The sequence below is a fragment of the Aphelocoma coerulescens genome, chromosome 5, assembly GCF_041296385.1.
Source record: "Aphelocoma coerulescens isolate FSJ_1873_10779 chromosome 5, UR_Acoe_1.0, whole genome shotgun sequence".
NCBI classification, from domain to species: Eukaryota; Metazoa; Chordata; class Aves; order Passeriformes; family Corvidae; genus Aphelocoma; species Aphelocoma coerulescens.
Window position 1 is genome coordinate 10,821,081 of NC_091019.1, and position 14,418 is coordinate 10,835,498.

The 14,418-nt window shown below is 39.5% G+C and overlaps 1 long non-coding RNA gene across 3 annotated transcripts in view; it reads right to left on the bottom strand.

Moving 5' to 3' along the window:
- Positions 1 to 336: 336 nt before the first annotated feature.
- LOC138111188 (uncharacterized) overlaps positions 337 to 14,418 on the bottom strand; it is a 37,271-nt gene continuing 23,189 nt past the window's right edge. For all 3 annotated transcript variants that reach the window (XR_011151266.1, XR_011151267.1, XR_011151264.1), the window contains 2 exons: positions 2,254 to 2,298; positions 337 to 1,331 (listed from right to left, as the gene is read on the bottom strand). This is a non-coding gene — a long non-coding RNA (uncharacterized lncRNA). The remainder of the gene's footprint in view (positions 1,332 to 2,253; positions 2,299 to 14,418) is intronic.

Sequence of the window (14,418 nt, forward strand, 5' to 3'; positions counted from 1 at the left end):
CCCCATGTTGCTTTGGAAGTGGTCTTTCCCTAAACCACTGTGCTAGAAAGTTCTCCCTTTACCGAGATTCCCCTGGTCACTGTCTCTCTCCCCCCTCCCATCCCTTCTCCCATTGACTCCTATTGTGTCACTTGCCCTTGTCTCTGCCCCCTAGCCCTCAGACCATCGGCTTCTGATACTCTGCCCGCCTCTGGGACCCTTCAGATTAAAACCACACGCGCCTTTTGGTTTGGGTTCTTTGTCCTTGCTTCCTTCCAGTGTGTTGGTTTCATGCAACACCTTGGAGCTGCATACAGAAACCCCTCTTGCCTTTCTGTCTCCGGGTCGTGCGCAGCCTGTGGGTGTGAGCGGCTGTTCGCGACTACCTGCGAAGGTGAGATCGTGCGCACGCGTAGGTGCTGGCAGGGCGCCGCCTGAGCGTCTCCACGAGGGCCCCTGTGCAATAAACATCGATCCACCGAAGCCCTCTTTTCATATTTAATGAACAATCATCCCTTCTGTAATACCAAAGTTGTAAATCTAATCTAAAATGTCTAAATAAGATGATAGGTACCACCTTAATAAGATATCACATGCAAGTAAGACAGTGCTTCCCAGGACTTGGGCATTTTCCAGAACCTGATACAAGACTTGAAAGAAACACCACCAACTTAGTACAAAATTTTGCAAAATCTCTGTTGAGCTGAGTCTAAATCATCATTAAATCCATTTCCTTTGTCCCTGGTGACCCAAGTGAGTAGCACTGGGTCATTCTGTCACATGATGTAAATTCAGGAGGAGCTCAATTTAAATCCAGATCTCTATGGCAATTTCCAGCAAACTAAGGTCTGGTTTTCTTGCTGTAGTCATTTTTCCATTGCACTCTCATTGCCCTGGACTGTAAGAATTACTGTATGACCAGGTAATCCCAAGAGCTGCAAATACTGAGCTTCCTTGCATAGGTTTCACAATTCACAAGTTAATGTTACAGAGAATTAAATTTTTCAACACAAAGGTTTAATTTTATCAACTGATATACATCCAAGCAACAACAGCAAAACAATCTACTCATTTTACTTTTCCTCCAGAAAACAAGAGGAACAGAGTTCAATTATGCTGCAGTGGAACTGGACTGAAGACAGATCACACAGTGGATCAGCTTAGCCTACAGAACATCTCGCAAGTCAAACAGTGTAATACGTATTTCAATTTGTTCTTCAGCTCTGATTATTGGATACAATTCTGTGTTAAAGATGCAAAAAAAGCCCCAAAACTTTTGACTAACTTCACTGCTCAACCTTAGAAAGAAAAAGAGAAGAAAGCTCTGGTTCTGGTGGGGAATGGCCAGGTTACTATAAGCAAAAAAAAAGAGTAGTTTTCAGTTATATTATTGTCTGTGAAACATTACAAGTGCAAAATGTAATTACCTTAATGCTATTTTTGATATCATATCAGCAAATTACACTGAGTCCCTACTGTGACACTTACATCAGGGTAAGAATTATCCTGTTGTGAGTGTCGATCCCAGGGGAAAATGAGGCAGCACAAATGGCTGTGATTCTTGAGCAATTAGCTGCTTCAAGGCTGCAGATACTCTTATTTAAAAGATACTCATGGAATGTTTAACCTGTAAACATCTTGAACATTTACCTCCTATTTGTTTTTTCAGTAATTAAGCCTCCAGGGGATCACCCTATGGAACAAGCATTTCTTCCTTATTTTGCCACCCATTTTTCTTTTTAATCATGAGAAAATCCCTTTCTGCTATTAAGATACACACCGTGAAATTTGGAATTGTTTGTAATAACTATGTCTTTCCATTAGTACTAATACCCTAATGCCACGGGAGAACCATGTAATGTGCTGAAGGATTATATAACTTCATGTCGAGCAAAACGGAATTACAAGTTTCAATCACCTTTGGGAGTCAGTTTTTCAGTTTTCAAAGTTCTTTAAGATTTATTGAAGGAATTGATCATTACAACTCATTTCAGATCTTAAGCCTTTACTCTGGAGCCAGAGGCACTGGCCTGAAAAAGCCAAAGTGCAGAGCACTGCCTTAGGCAAAGGCTACCTTAATACATTCTGCAGTGGGCATCAAAAGTGCACACAGCTCTTCAAGGAAACTTGTATACACAGCAAGAGGAAAGGGATATAAACTTATGAATGGTACCATTTCAGTATCAAACTATTCAATAATCTCTATATCCTTACTTCAAATTTTGAAGTTTAGAAACTTATATTCTGCAATAAAAACTCTGGATGAATGTGTACCTTGAAGTGTTCTGGTTAATCAGCACAGGCAAAAGCCAGCCAGCCCTTTAACAGAAAGTAAAAACATATGAAAATACACTTTATAATCAAAACCATTTTCACTTCTAAGCACAAAAGGGAAAATGAACATTCACAAAAGAATCCAATAATCTCTCTTTAAGGCATAGGCAATAACTTTTTGTAACATTAATTTATAGACAAAATACAACTTCATAGAAACATCGACTTATAATTAGGTGCTTTTAAAAAAGTAAGTCTTTCTCCTTGTTAAAAAAAAAAAAAAGTCAGGTTCATGACTTAAAAAACATCAGTTCAACATCTCCAAACTTCTGATTTAGGATAATTCTGCTAACAGCCATCCTTTTAAATGAAAAAAAAAAAAAAATCACAACTATTATGACACTTTTGTTATTTTAATGTACCACTGAAGCAAGCTGAAAGCGTGTGCTTTGGGAAATGTGAAAATTATTGATTTGTTAAATGCTTTACATGCCACATGCAAGACTCACAATATCACCCATGTACATGCCAGGTTATTCTACCATCTTTTACTATAATTTCTTTCCTTCACTTACAGTTGCCACACAACTAGACTTTTTTCCTGTTTAGTAACTACTGATTTTTTCTTACATTATTAACTCCTTAGCAAATGCTATGCTCTGTTTGAAAATATCAACCAAAGGATTTTCTTTACAGTAGCTAGAGCCTTGAAATACATTGGCAAATGCAATATGATCTGCTCCACCTGTTGGGAATTTTAAATCCAGGCTTTGGGCTGTTGTTTATAACTACTTTTGTGTCACTGCAGCTGCCACAGAGCTCCATGGTGCTTGTGTAAAGCATGCCATGGAAGGACAAGGCTGCCTTGTAACATATAGGTGAATTCTGTACATACACACGAAACCCATTTGTTTTTTTCTCTTGGCAGGACAAAGGTGTTGTTAAATGAAAAATATTTTAAAACAGCAGAAATACAAAACAATGCACAATTCTGACATCTGTTGAAACATTTCTGCGTTCATTCGTGCACTTGCTAATGGCATCAAACTCTCATGGGTCCCGCATAATACAATAAGGAGATATGAAGCAGAAAAGATTTTTCTCAATACCAAGACCACCATGTAAACAGGAAGCTTTCACTGCACTTTATTTTTCCACTCAGTATATTAAAGACTTCATATTATTTCTTTCATATTAATTCTGACATCACTGGCAATAAAAATACAGGTGCAAATTCACATTTGGTGATTGGTAGAGTTAACTTAGCCTACACTGGCAGAGGAAAAAGGACGATTAAGTGAAATCTTCCTCATTGTAATGCAATCCTTTGAAACAGTGCATACCTGCAAATATCAATAATACTGCCAATTACATTTAATGTACCAAGATTTGTGCAAGGCCATGTTTAACATGCACTTGAGGAGAAAAGGTAATAACAAAGGCTTGAGAATTATCCAAACATTAACAGTACAATAAAAAACATGGAAAGCTACGACAAATAGGCATGAGATATGTAGATCTTGCAGTTTAAATTGCCTGAAAAGATCTGCAGTGATGACACGTGTTAACTTCCTTAAATTAGAAAGATCCATTGCACGTGCATTTTCTATATTACCCAGATTGCCAATGCCTCTGTCCTTGTGTGGAACAAGGAGCCGTCAAGTGAGCCTGTTTTGGTCACTAAGGCAATGTTCCTCACATTTAATCTGTGTTAATGAGATTTGTGACAGGGAGATTCACAATTCTGAAAATAAATTCACCAAAACTCCATTAATTTAAAATTCCATTATTCCGGAAACCTATAAAGCAAAAAGGATTAGGATGCGGCAACAAACAGCTGGATTTTAACTGTCAAGATTTTAGAGGGCAATGTCTTCATTTCCTCCAAATTAGTGCTAAGTGCTACATGGATTTTTTTTCTGGTCTTTCTCTTGCTGCTTGGTATTTCCTTTCTACGTATCATCTCATTATCTTCTATTACACTCTTCTGATATAGAATCTCTATTTTTAGATGAGACCAAAATTAAAATGGGAGAGTGCATTTCGTGTGAATCATCTGTCTAACAGTCACCAATGTAAATGTAACAAAGCAGTAGAAGGAAACAATGCCCACATCAGAACTGGTCTCATCATTAATATTTGCTGTGAAAGAGGATATAGTTTAAAAAGTAAGGAGATACAGGAAACCCACACACATACTTCTTCAACTCAGCTCTCATGCTCATTTTCTTATCCCTAAAAATGACGAAGACATTATTATTTACAAGAAGTATTTTGGTGCAATTACTTCCCCAGATCAGCCAAACTTTCTCTTTGAAGAAAACACTGATAGATAGAGGTTTTTTTTCCTTTTGGGAACTACATCATAAATCCAAGTGTAACCACAGTAATTAGTGGTAATGAACCTTTTGTGCTAGGAAAACATTCAAATAAAAATGGGAAAAATCCTGTAAGAAACAGACTTTTGAATATCTCATTATACCCCTTTTTATGATACAGTCTACTTGAAAACAAGATTAGTAAGTAATGCTTAAATAAAACAACATCAGTAAGTAATGAAAGTATCATTATAATTTCATCACTAAGATATCGATAAAAGAAAACAAAATGCTTTGCAGCCGTCTGAAGTAGGTCTAAAGTAAAATACCGGGTAACATAATATCATTACCCTGGGTAAATAATGCTTCCTTTGTCCATAGCACATATTCCTAACAAACATAGAGAAGAAAAAACTTTCATGCAAAATACTGAGAGGACCTTAAAACCCGCTTTATAATAGATAAAAAGAGAAAAAAGTCATATAAAGCAGTTGCAGTTGAGGGTAATTTAGAAAAGAGAAATATATTTCTATACAAAGCTGAGTATAAATATTTATCAGATGCATAGATGGTCTAAAGATATTAAGAAAAATAATGAAAAATTACTATTTCATTGTCATATACTTCTTGCAAATACATGCTGGGATAATGCTTCAGCTATAATAAAACTGCTCATTATCTGGAGATGCAGTAACAAGAGAACAAACATCATTTATACCACTGAGAACAATTCTGTGGAGGCAGTGATGGACTACAGGAACAAAGATTCATTTTTGATATTTGATGTTTATGTAGGTTAATTGAATTGGAATGATTAAAATCATTTAATTAGAAACTGTACATGGAAGTTTTTTGCAAAAGAATAATGTATATATTTGTTCAAATTCACCATACCCAGGCTGCTAGTGGTACAAAATCATTTTGAGGGCGGAGGGAAAGGAAATCACCAGAGGATAGTTGTGCTGCTCTGCAGCTGACCATAAGATATTTGATTTAGTGTTTGTCACATGAGCAGAACATTGGATGTACTGCTGAGGATGCACTGCTCTCCAGTTCTCCCTGGAAATCCTAAAGGGATTCCTCTATTTTCACTACTCCATAGGTACCCACTGTGTGCAGTAGAGCCCATCTCTTAAGTCACACTCCAGGTTGTTAGTGGCAGTCTAATGTTAAAACAATACCAGTCTAATTCCTCCAGAAGACAATGAGCGTCATTTCTTAAGTAATGTGGATTTTTTTCCCCTGAAAATAAGACTTAAAACCAAGATATCCATGATAGTAAAAAACCTACTTAGTAACAGTTTCTTCCCTTTAAAGACTAATAGAGGTTCTCTATTATCCATAGTCATCTTACATAATCATGGGAAAGTATTATTTTCTCTAAGTAATGAGGATAAGAGAAGCGATGTGAAGCAATTCACTTGAGGAGGGCTGGTAGCCAGTCTGAACCGAAAGCTCAGGCATTCCTGGATGCCATTACTGCACTTCTGTCCATAATCTGGTGCTGCCTTTGCTGTAATAATTTCACAGCAGCATTTGTATTAATCATTTGGAAGCTGTAGGATCCAAAGAGCCCGCCAGGCCTGCTACAGCAGTTAATGTGCACACACAGTATCAACATCAAGAATATCTTACACAACAAAATAGCTCGTTTTTAATTTAAAAAACAACAAAGGGAGAGAAAATAATCCAAAGTGCAAAATGAACAGTGACAAGGCTGACTGACTGTTACTTCCATTCTGTGATAAAATACACAGCACAAAAAATGCTGGGTTTACTACACTAATATAAATTTACTTTAGGAAACTTTGCTAATTTAAAGTTCTTCCCTTTCTCTTTTTTTTTTTTTTTTTTTTTTTTGTGCAATACAAAGTAATATTAACTTTATTCTATACAAAACTATAGGATTAAAAACAGTTGCATATTCGGTTTTATATCAAATAGTGTTTTTCTTGTTTTTGTATCAAATAGAATTTTTCTTGTTTCCTGGCAGTGCCATTCTTTTTGCTTTGTTTTCAGATTTCAGTAGAAGTTAACTTTTATTAAAAAAAAAAAAAAAAATATATATAGAGTAATTTGCAAGATTAGTGTTCATATTCTTTGCAGTTTTTTCAGATACATCAGCATTATTTTCAGTCAGGACCATCACAATATTTTGCTTTTGGACTCCCACAGGTTCACACTGAAAATTAAAGATAGATTGACACTATGTAAGACGGGTTATACTGGTTTTGGTTGGGGTAGGGTTGCTTTTCTTCATAGTAACTGGTGTGAGCTACGTTTTGGATTTGTGCTGAAAACAGGGATGTTTTCAGTGCTGCTGAGATGTGCTTACACACAGAGTCAAGGCTTTTTCTGTCTTCACCCCACCATTGAGGAGGCTGGGGGCACACAACGACTTGGGAGGGGACAGAGCCAGGACAGCTGACCCCAACTAACCCAAGGGATATCCCAGACCATCTGGTGTCATGCTGAGCATATAAAGGTGGGGGGAAGGAAAAACTGGGATGTTTGGAGTGATGGACTCTTCCCAAGTAACGTTATGCATGACGGAGCCCTGCTTTCCTGGGGAGGGCTGAGCACCTGCCTGCAATGGGGAGGGAGAAATTAATTCCTTGTCCCACTTTGTTTTGCTTATTAAATGGGCTTTATCACAATCCCTGAGTGTTCTCACTGTAGCTCTTCTGATTTTGCCCCCCATCTTACCTTGAGGGAACGAGTGAGTGGCTGGCATGGGGCTTGGTTGCTGGCTGGACTTCACATACAAACATTTTTTATACTTGTATATATAAATATATTTTTAGATAATATACAAAAATACGAATATATACAATCTATATATAATTTTTTATATATAACATAGTAACATTATCTACTGTCAGCAGAACTACAGGTAGCATCTGTGAGCATTCCACATGAGGAGAATGAAGAAGTGTGAAGGTCCTCCACGATAGCATTGTACAAAGGGAAAACTGCTAACTGTCCTTGTTCACTGAACCCAAAATTAGGCATGGAAAGCTAACAGGAGCATACCAAACAACAGGTTAATTTTTAAGATTCTAATATTTTTCTGGCAGACAAAAAAAAACCCAAAAACCAAACCAAAACGTTCCTACCTGGAAAAATCCCTTACTTCTGCATCAATGACTATGGGGATCTGCCCAAAAATAAAGTCTGGGATTTTGGGGCATTGTAGATTTTCATATGCAACACACCAAGCTTGTGAGTGAGAAGAAAAATACTTCATCTAGGAGGTCTTGCTGTTGTTATTTGCACGGACCTGAAAGAATTCACATGTAATGCTAAGGCCACAGCCTTAGCATTCAAATCTAATTCAAGCATTCAAATCTAATCCAAGACTCAGCTCCTGGTTTCTCAGTACCACACACCTTGCTTGGCCAGAACTGGGGAAGGGAAGTGGCCCACAAAAAGCTCCAAGTCTGCCTCTGACACACACTCAGAACCAACTTACTCAGCCATGTAGCTCAGCCCAGAACTGGCAGATACTCTGACCCAAGCTGAGCAGAGTTCACTGAACACGATTCTGCCTGGCACTGTCCGTTGTCAGGCTTCATTCTGCTTTCACCCCTTTCTGGGACATTTAAGAGTTGCAGGGAATTCCCCTCGGCAACAGCTGGGGAGAAGCTCTTCCTCCCAACACCCTGAGGAACAAGGGCCAAATTGGCTGCGTTTCACAGCTGAAAAAAGAAACAGCCCTTGGAGCAGATGGCAGGCAGCAAAGAGTGGTGTTGGAAACAATCTTTCAAGGCAATTTAATCCAAAAATCACAATTCCACACAGCTTTCAAGTGAGACCCCAGCTATCTGAAAAACCCTTAATGTCCTAGCAAAAATTTTTCTGACCCTTAAAAAAAATAGTGATAAATAAATATATAACATCTAGAATTATTAAAAGCAAAGGTATATCAATACAGATTACTGCCTGCGTACCATCAGCAAAGACACAACAGAAAGAGACAACCCCACACCACCAGTGCATTTTTTCCCTCTATATGGGTATCAAAGGCAGCACCAGGCTGATCTTCAGCAGCAGTATAAAACTTGCAGCAAATAAACTGTTCATTGAGATCACTCTGAGAGAACACGTTTTGCTGTAGGACTGGAAGTATCACATCCTCCTTGATGACCAGACTACAATATTGTGTCAAAGAGTATATTTAATAATATAACTATAAAAATAGGTACTAAACTGATTTGTTTTGCACCATGATAAATTGGTTTATTCTGAAATTAAAATTCAAGAGGAGAATGGTATTCAAAGACCTTATTGCCCAGTTTTACTCAGCATAGCTCAGATAGCTCATGCTGCTATCTGTTAGATATCATCATCATCAGGGTGCCCCCTTGCCCATTCCGCCAATTAAAATCAACTGAAAAGTACAACATCAAAAAAATTATGTTTTCTTTAAGCTGACCTTTAAAACTGAAGTTTACAATGCCCTGGTAAGAACTTAACATCTTAATTTACATAATTTTCTTCTAAATTACAAGTCATGTTTTATCAGGACAGAGTAAGCCAGAGGACATGAGCATGCTATGACCCAGCAGCAAAACATTCAAAGCCCAGTGGGCCTAAAAGTTCTCACAGACAGGTTATACAATACAGGAAAACACAAAAAACCAAAACCTCATCTGCTATTGAATTACACGTGCCCTCTTACCCTTGGGGGTTGCCAATCATCTTCTATTCTTTCTCAACACTTTAAATGATTACCCAAATAAGATGGAAAATAAAAGTTAACAAGTGTTGAATTGCTAGGATTGTTCATAACCATCTGGAATGATATGGCAGAACAACTTCTTGAATTAAGAAAGGTTGTTTCCTTCACTTGCTGCATGGAAGAACATATGAACTGAAAGTTGTTGAGTCCACTTCTAGCCCCAGCAGCATCACAGAAAATTAACATCAATCCAGAAGGAACAGAATGATGACAACTGGATTCAAAGTGCTCTGGCTGGAGGAAAGTTTCCCTCAGCATGTGTTAACACCCAGCATCCATCAAATATATTATTGTTCCTTGACAAATGTGTGAAAATACAGAGTGGGGCCCCAGAATAGTCCAAATCTGGAAAGTACCTCATACATTAAAACAAGTTTGTAGACCAGGTTGTTATGGTAGTAGGTAAAGACCTGTATGCGAACATTAGGACATCTTTTCAAGGCCAGGTGATAGACTTCAGTAACTTAAAATTATACCTCTGAGGGAAAGCCCTTTTAAAATTCTTAGGCAGAAAATACATGGCTAGTGTCATATCCTCTGTGGGGCTGATTAGTCTCATTTAGAACACCTTTGCATGAAAACAAAATAGAAATGGGAACATGCTTGGCAGCCCTCCCAAAACACATTACACGTTGTGCTAAGAAACATTTTTCCTCCATATGAACCAGCTGATGATGAAAAAAATAGACACAGCTATTACAATTTTTACATGTTTGATTCCTGAAGCAGACAAGGTCCTGCTATCATATCATGCATGCTTGGGAAATGTATATTCATCTGTCTTCTTAGCAGAGAAAGAGGTAGGTTTGCTGAGCAAATCCAAGTCAGCTGCTCTAGAGCAAGCTCTGCAAATCAGATTTCTACATTATGCCTTAGTTAAATCTGCATGTGATACTCCAGCTCTTCATTGGACAGCCCTTTATCAACTTAGACACAAAAACTCAAAGAAGGAGATTAAAAAAGATAAAATGCTTAAACTTAATCCTCTATTTCCTTTTAAACACTATGATTCATTGAAAGAATTTAATATTAAAAAAAAACACCAAACAAACTTTTTTACTATTCCTACAGGCTAGAGTTCTCACCAGGGTATTATTAAATCATTTCTCTGAAACCACCTAACCCCTGTTAAGTGTTAGGCTCTCACACCTTGACTAACTGCATGCATGAAGCAGCAGGTGACACCTCATGTCCATGCTGAGGCTTGTTGGCTTCTGTCAGCCAAAAGCACCAGGGCAGCCACAGATATCCCTGCAAGAACTGTCCTTCAGCATGGGAAAACCAGCAAAGGCACAGTTCTGCACCCAGTGAGCCTTCCAAGGATTATTTAGGTGGCATCTTCAAAATCCTCAAGCTCTTCTGGCAAATGGCTATCACTGGCAACCAAACTCATTTACATTACAAAGCTGCTCTCAAGGGATTACTGAAATCCCCGATTTCACTTATTTAATTTGGTAAGCAGATTGTGTTGCTGCAAAGTAGATTTGCAGATCTCTGGATGAACTGTCACTGTGTGCGAAACATGATACTGAATATAGGCTCACAGAACAAGTGAGTTTTTGTAGCTAGGCTGGTGCTGTCAAAGAGATGCACAAAGGAAAAAAATGCTGCAAAATTCTGACCTCATGGTTTGGTTATGGTGGGTAGAGCTGCAGAGCACCAAATCCTTGAGCACATAAGTAAAGCATCTGTGTACTTCATCTGTGCCAGTGCTGTAGTACTGATTTCAAGAGGCACTACAGTAAGGGGAAAAAAGAAAATCACATTGTATATTAATATTTACACCTACTTATTAGGTACTTGCACCATGTGCACAGCTACCCTGTTGGATAAAATCCCCACTGCAGATACAATCATATCTGAAGATATTGAAGAAATATAAATACTTAGCTGGTCCACGGCATTAGATCTTTCCTGCAGTCAGTCTAACCTCATCCAGAATTGTAAAGCATGTTTATCAGCCCTCTGAGTGCTCCTGTGAAAGCTTTCCATGTAAAAATGTCATTTGCCTTTTGTGGTGGTAGCTATAAATGTGAGCTATGAGTCTGAACAGGAAGTAGCATTTGATAGCACGACCAGACCTCCTCCTCTCTTGTCACCAGCCAGCACAAATGTGAGCTGCATTACTGGAGAGGACTGCTCTGCAAAAGGGTTCAGAAGGCAAGAAGTCATTTCTCAGCTTTCACCACGGAGGATGCAATTGCAGTAGCCCAGCCTATGACTTATCTGCCCAGCAGTAGATCCAACAGACCTAGCTGGCACAGATGGGGAAACATGAAATACATTTAAAAAACACTAGGAAACAGTTTACTGCAGAAAGGTAGAAATATGCCACAACAGAGACAGTACTTTTCAGCCATGGCCTCGCAAAGGCAGGCTTTGACATTCTCTCAAACACTGTGCTCCTCCACAGCTCTGCACAGATGAGAACATTGAGGAAATCACCTATTTAACCTGTAGCTCAGACAGGAGTAACCCACTCTGCTCATCTTATGAAATCCAAGATAAGAAAATTTCACTCACATACACCAAGGTGCGCAGAAGGTAAAATATCAACTCTCTTTTGGAAAGGTAAACAGAAGAACATGATAAATTAATAATGAATTACTACAAAGGCATGTGATGGGATTTCACACCCTTTTTAACATTTGTAAAATAAGATATACTTATGGGTTCTTATTTTACAGCCAAGATGAATTTTGAAAGCAAGCATTATACTTGACCAATACAAGTAACAGGGCTCAAGGACAGTCTACTTATTTTATAATATTATTTTATTTAGTCTGATACATCTTTGAGCCGCTTTCCATCACTCCTCTTCCCTCATAGAGCATTCCTAGTTTTGGAAGAGTGCAGAAACGTTTCCTAGGTGCAGAAGGCCAGTATGAAAACAATAATTTTTGTCCTTTGTGCTTTCAGTGGACATCTGACTGTGGTAATGTTGACCAGCCTGTAATAATAACAGGGCAACATGTCATTCTCTGTTGTTTAAACACAATGTGCAAGCAGTTAAACCAGGCATGGAGAAGGTTTTCAGCCTTTTTACACATTATAAAAAATGAGATCCCATCAGTGGCAAACTCAGCAGGAAGGGCTGAGTGCCCTCACTTCACCTGTCTGTGGGGTCACTCGGCTATCCTCTGCCAACTTGCCACACCTGTAGCCCACTGACAAGGATGTCAGGAGCTTCACCCACCACTGGCACAACCACATTAAATCTTCCCACATTGCAACACCTTCTTTCTTCTGCATAGATTATTCCTGAAAAGTACACTACAAAAGCTTTACTTTTTCCAAGAATGTGAAGCACTTGCAATCATGAGTTACAATCTGTGCTGGCCGTGCCAGGATGCCACGTAGCCCTCACTTTCAAGGGTGAAGTAAACAGCTTGAGGAAGAAGAAAGAGCTTTGAGGATTGTGTCATACAAGCATTAATATAATGCTCACATCAGCAGCACTGTGGCTTTTTAATTTAAAGCATGTATTCCTTTGAGAATTACCATTATCTCATTTTTTTGCACTCTACCTATTATACAATTCTTTTCGGAGATCTTAACGTGACTGTCATGGCTTCTGAAAAGCAGCAATCGCAACCCCCAGCCACCACCAGCCCTTTAAAAGGGCCCAGAGGGGAAAGCCAGCACATCAATTGTTACAGCTTTCAACGCATCTTTTTTAAAAAAGGAAGAGTTAAGTGTTATTTTATATATTTTTTCATGCATAATTTCAGTTATTTCTCAGTAAACATACATCCCTGGGCTCTAGCATGTCATCGCAGAAGTTTAATTGAAAAGGGAGGGGGGGGAGGGAGGCAAGGGGTGGGGAGGGCAGTGCGGGAAGGTGGGAGAGGCGTGGGGAGGTGGGGAAGGCCGGGAAGGTGGGAGAGGAGCGGGAATTGGGGAGTCTCGTTGACCGCCCCCCCCCCCCCCCCCCCCGCTCCCTCAGGGCCGCGCCGAGCGCAGCGCCACGGCGCCCCCTGGCGGCGCCCTGGCCGCGCCGTGCGCGGGCCGCGGAGCGGGCGCGGAGGAGGCACCGGCAAGGAGGGACCGGCGAGGGGGGGGAAGCGCCGTCCTCGCTTGATGACTACACAATGAGTAGTGATATATTTTAATTTAAACACCATAAACCTATTGAGTGCTTAATTAACTTTAACCGTCTTCAGTGGAATGAAGCCAATTTGAGGGGGTCAAAAGGAGTTGTTTCAATATCAAACAGTTTTACATAGTCAATCCATTCATTCGGCCTACAGCTACTGATTAACACACAAAATTAACATGTTAGTAAAAATTCATATTCAGGTCTCTGGGGAAATTAAGATGCACATGCACAGAGCATGATTAGCACAACTATTGTTTTCCCCCAACAATATAATTTAATGGGTTTTCAGAATTACAGAAAGAGAGACTGGGTGCTGGTTTGAATTGATTATTTACCACAAAGCTTTGAAATATAGAGAAGACGGAAAACATCCTGAGCCAAGAGGGCAGCGACAGAGAAAAACTGGAGCAGAGCAAGACCCCGCTGCAGAAGGGTATGGCTGGAGCAAGGGAGCAGGCAGGCATCAGGCCCTCCCACGTCCCACAGAACCCAATCAGCCTCCCCAAGGACACTTCCCTCTGCCCTTGCCTACTGACGCCTTCCTCTCCTCCTCCTCTCCTTCCCTTTCATGTCCCGATGTTATTTTTCCATTGTGTCATTTGTTTTAGTAAGAGAACAAACAGCTCAAAGCTTCTTCCTATGCAGCAAAATATTGTACTTGCCAATTACTTTTCAGAAATAAGAGGATTAGGAAGGGTGCCAAACAGGCAAAGGAAAGATGAATAAAAGAAATTATGTTTTAAAAATTTACCACTGACAAGCCAAACAAAAGTGACTGCCTGGAGAACCTGGCTGAAGTAGTAATGAAAGAAAATGAGAAACCTTCAATGACTTCAGTAGTTTTTGGATCAGGCCCTCACACATGGGTGTTCCCCCCTACGTGGTGTCCCACACATCCTACAGGGCAAATCATCATTTCCAGTACAGAGAGGCACCAGGAGAGTTACCAGTCACATGGGTACACACAGAGGTGCATCATAGGAAGTCTGAAAGCCAACAGCAAAGGA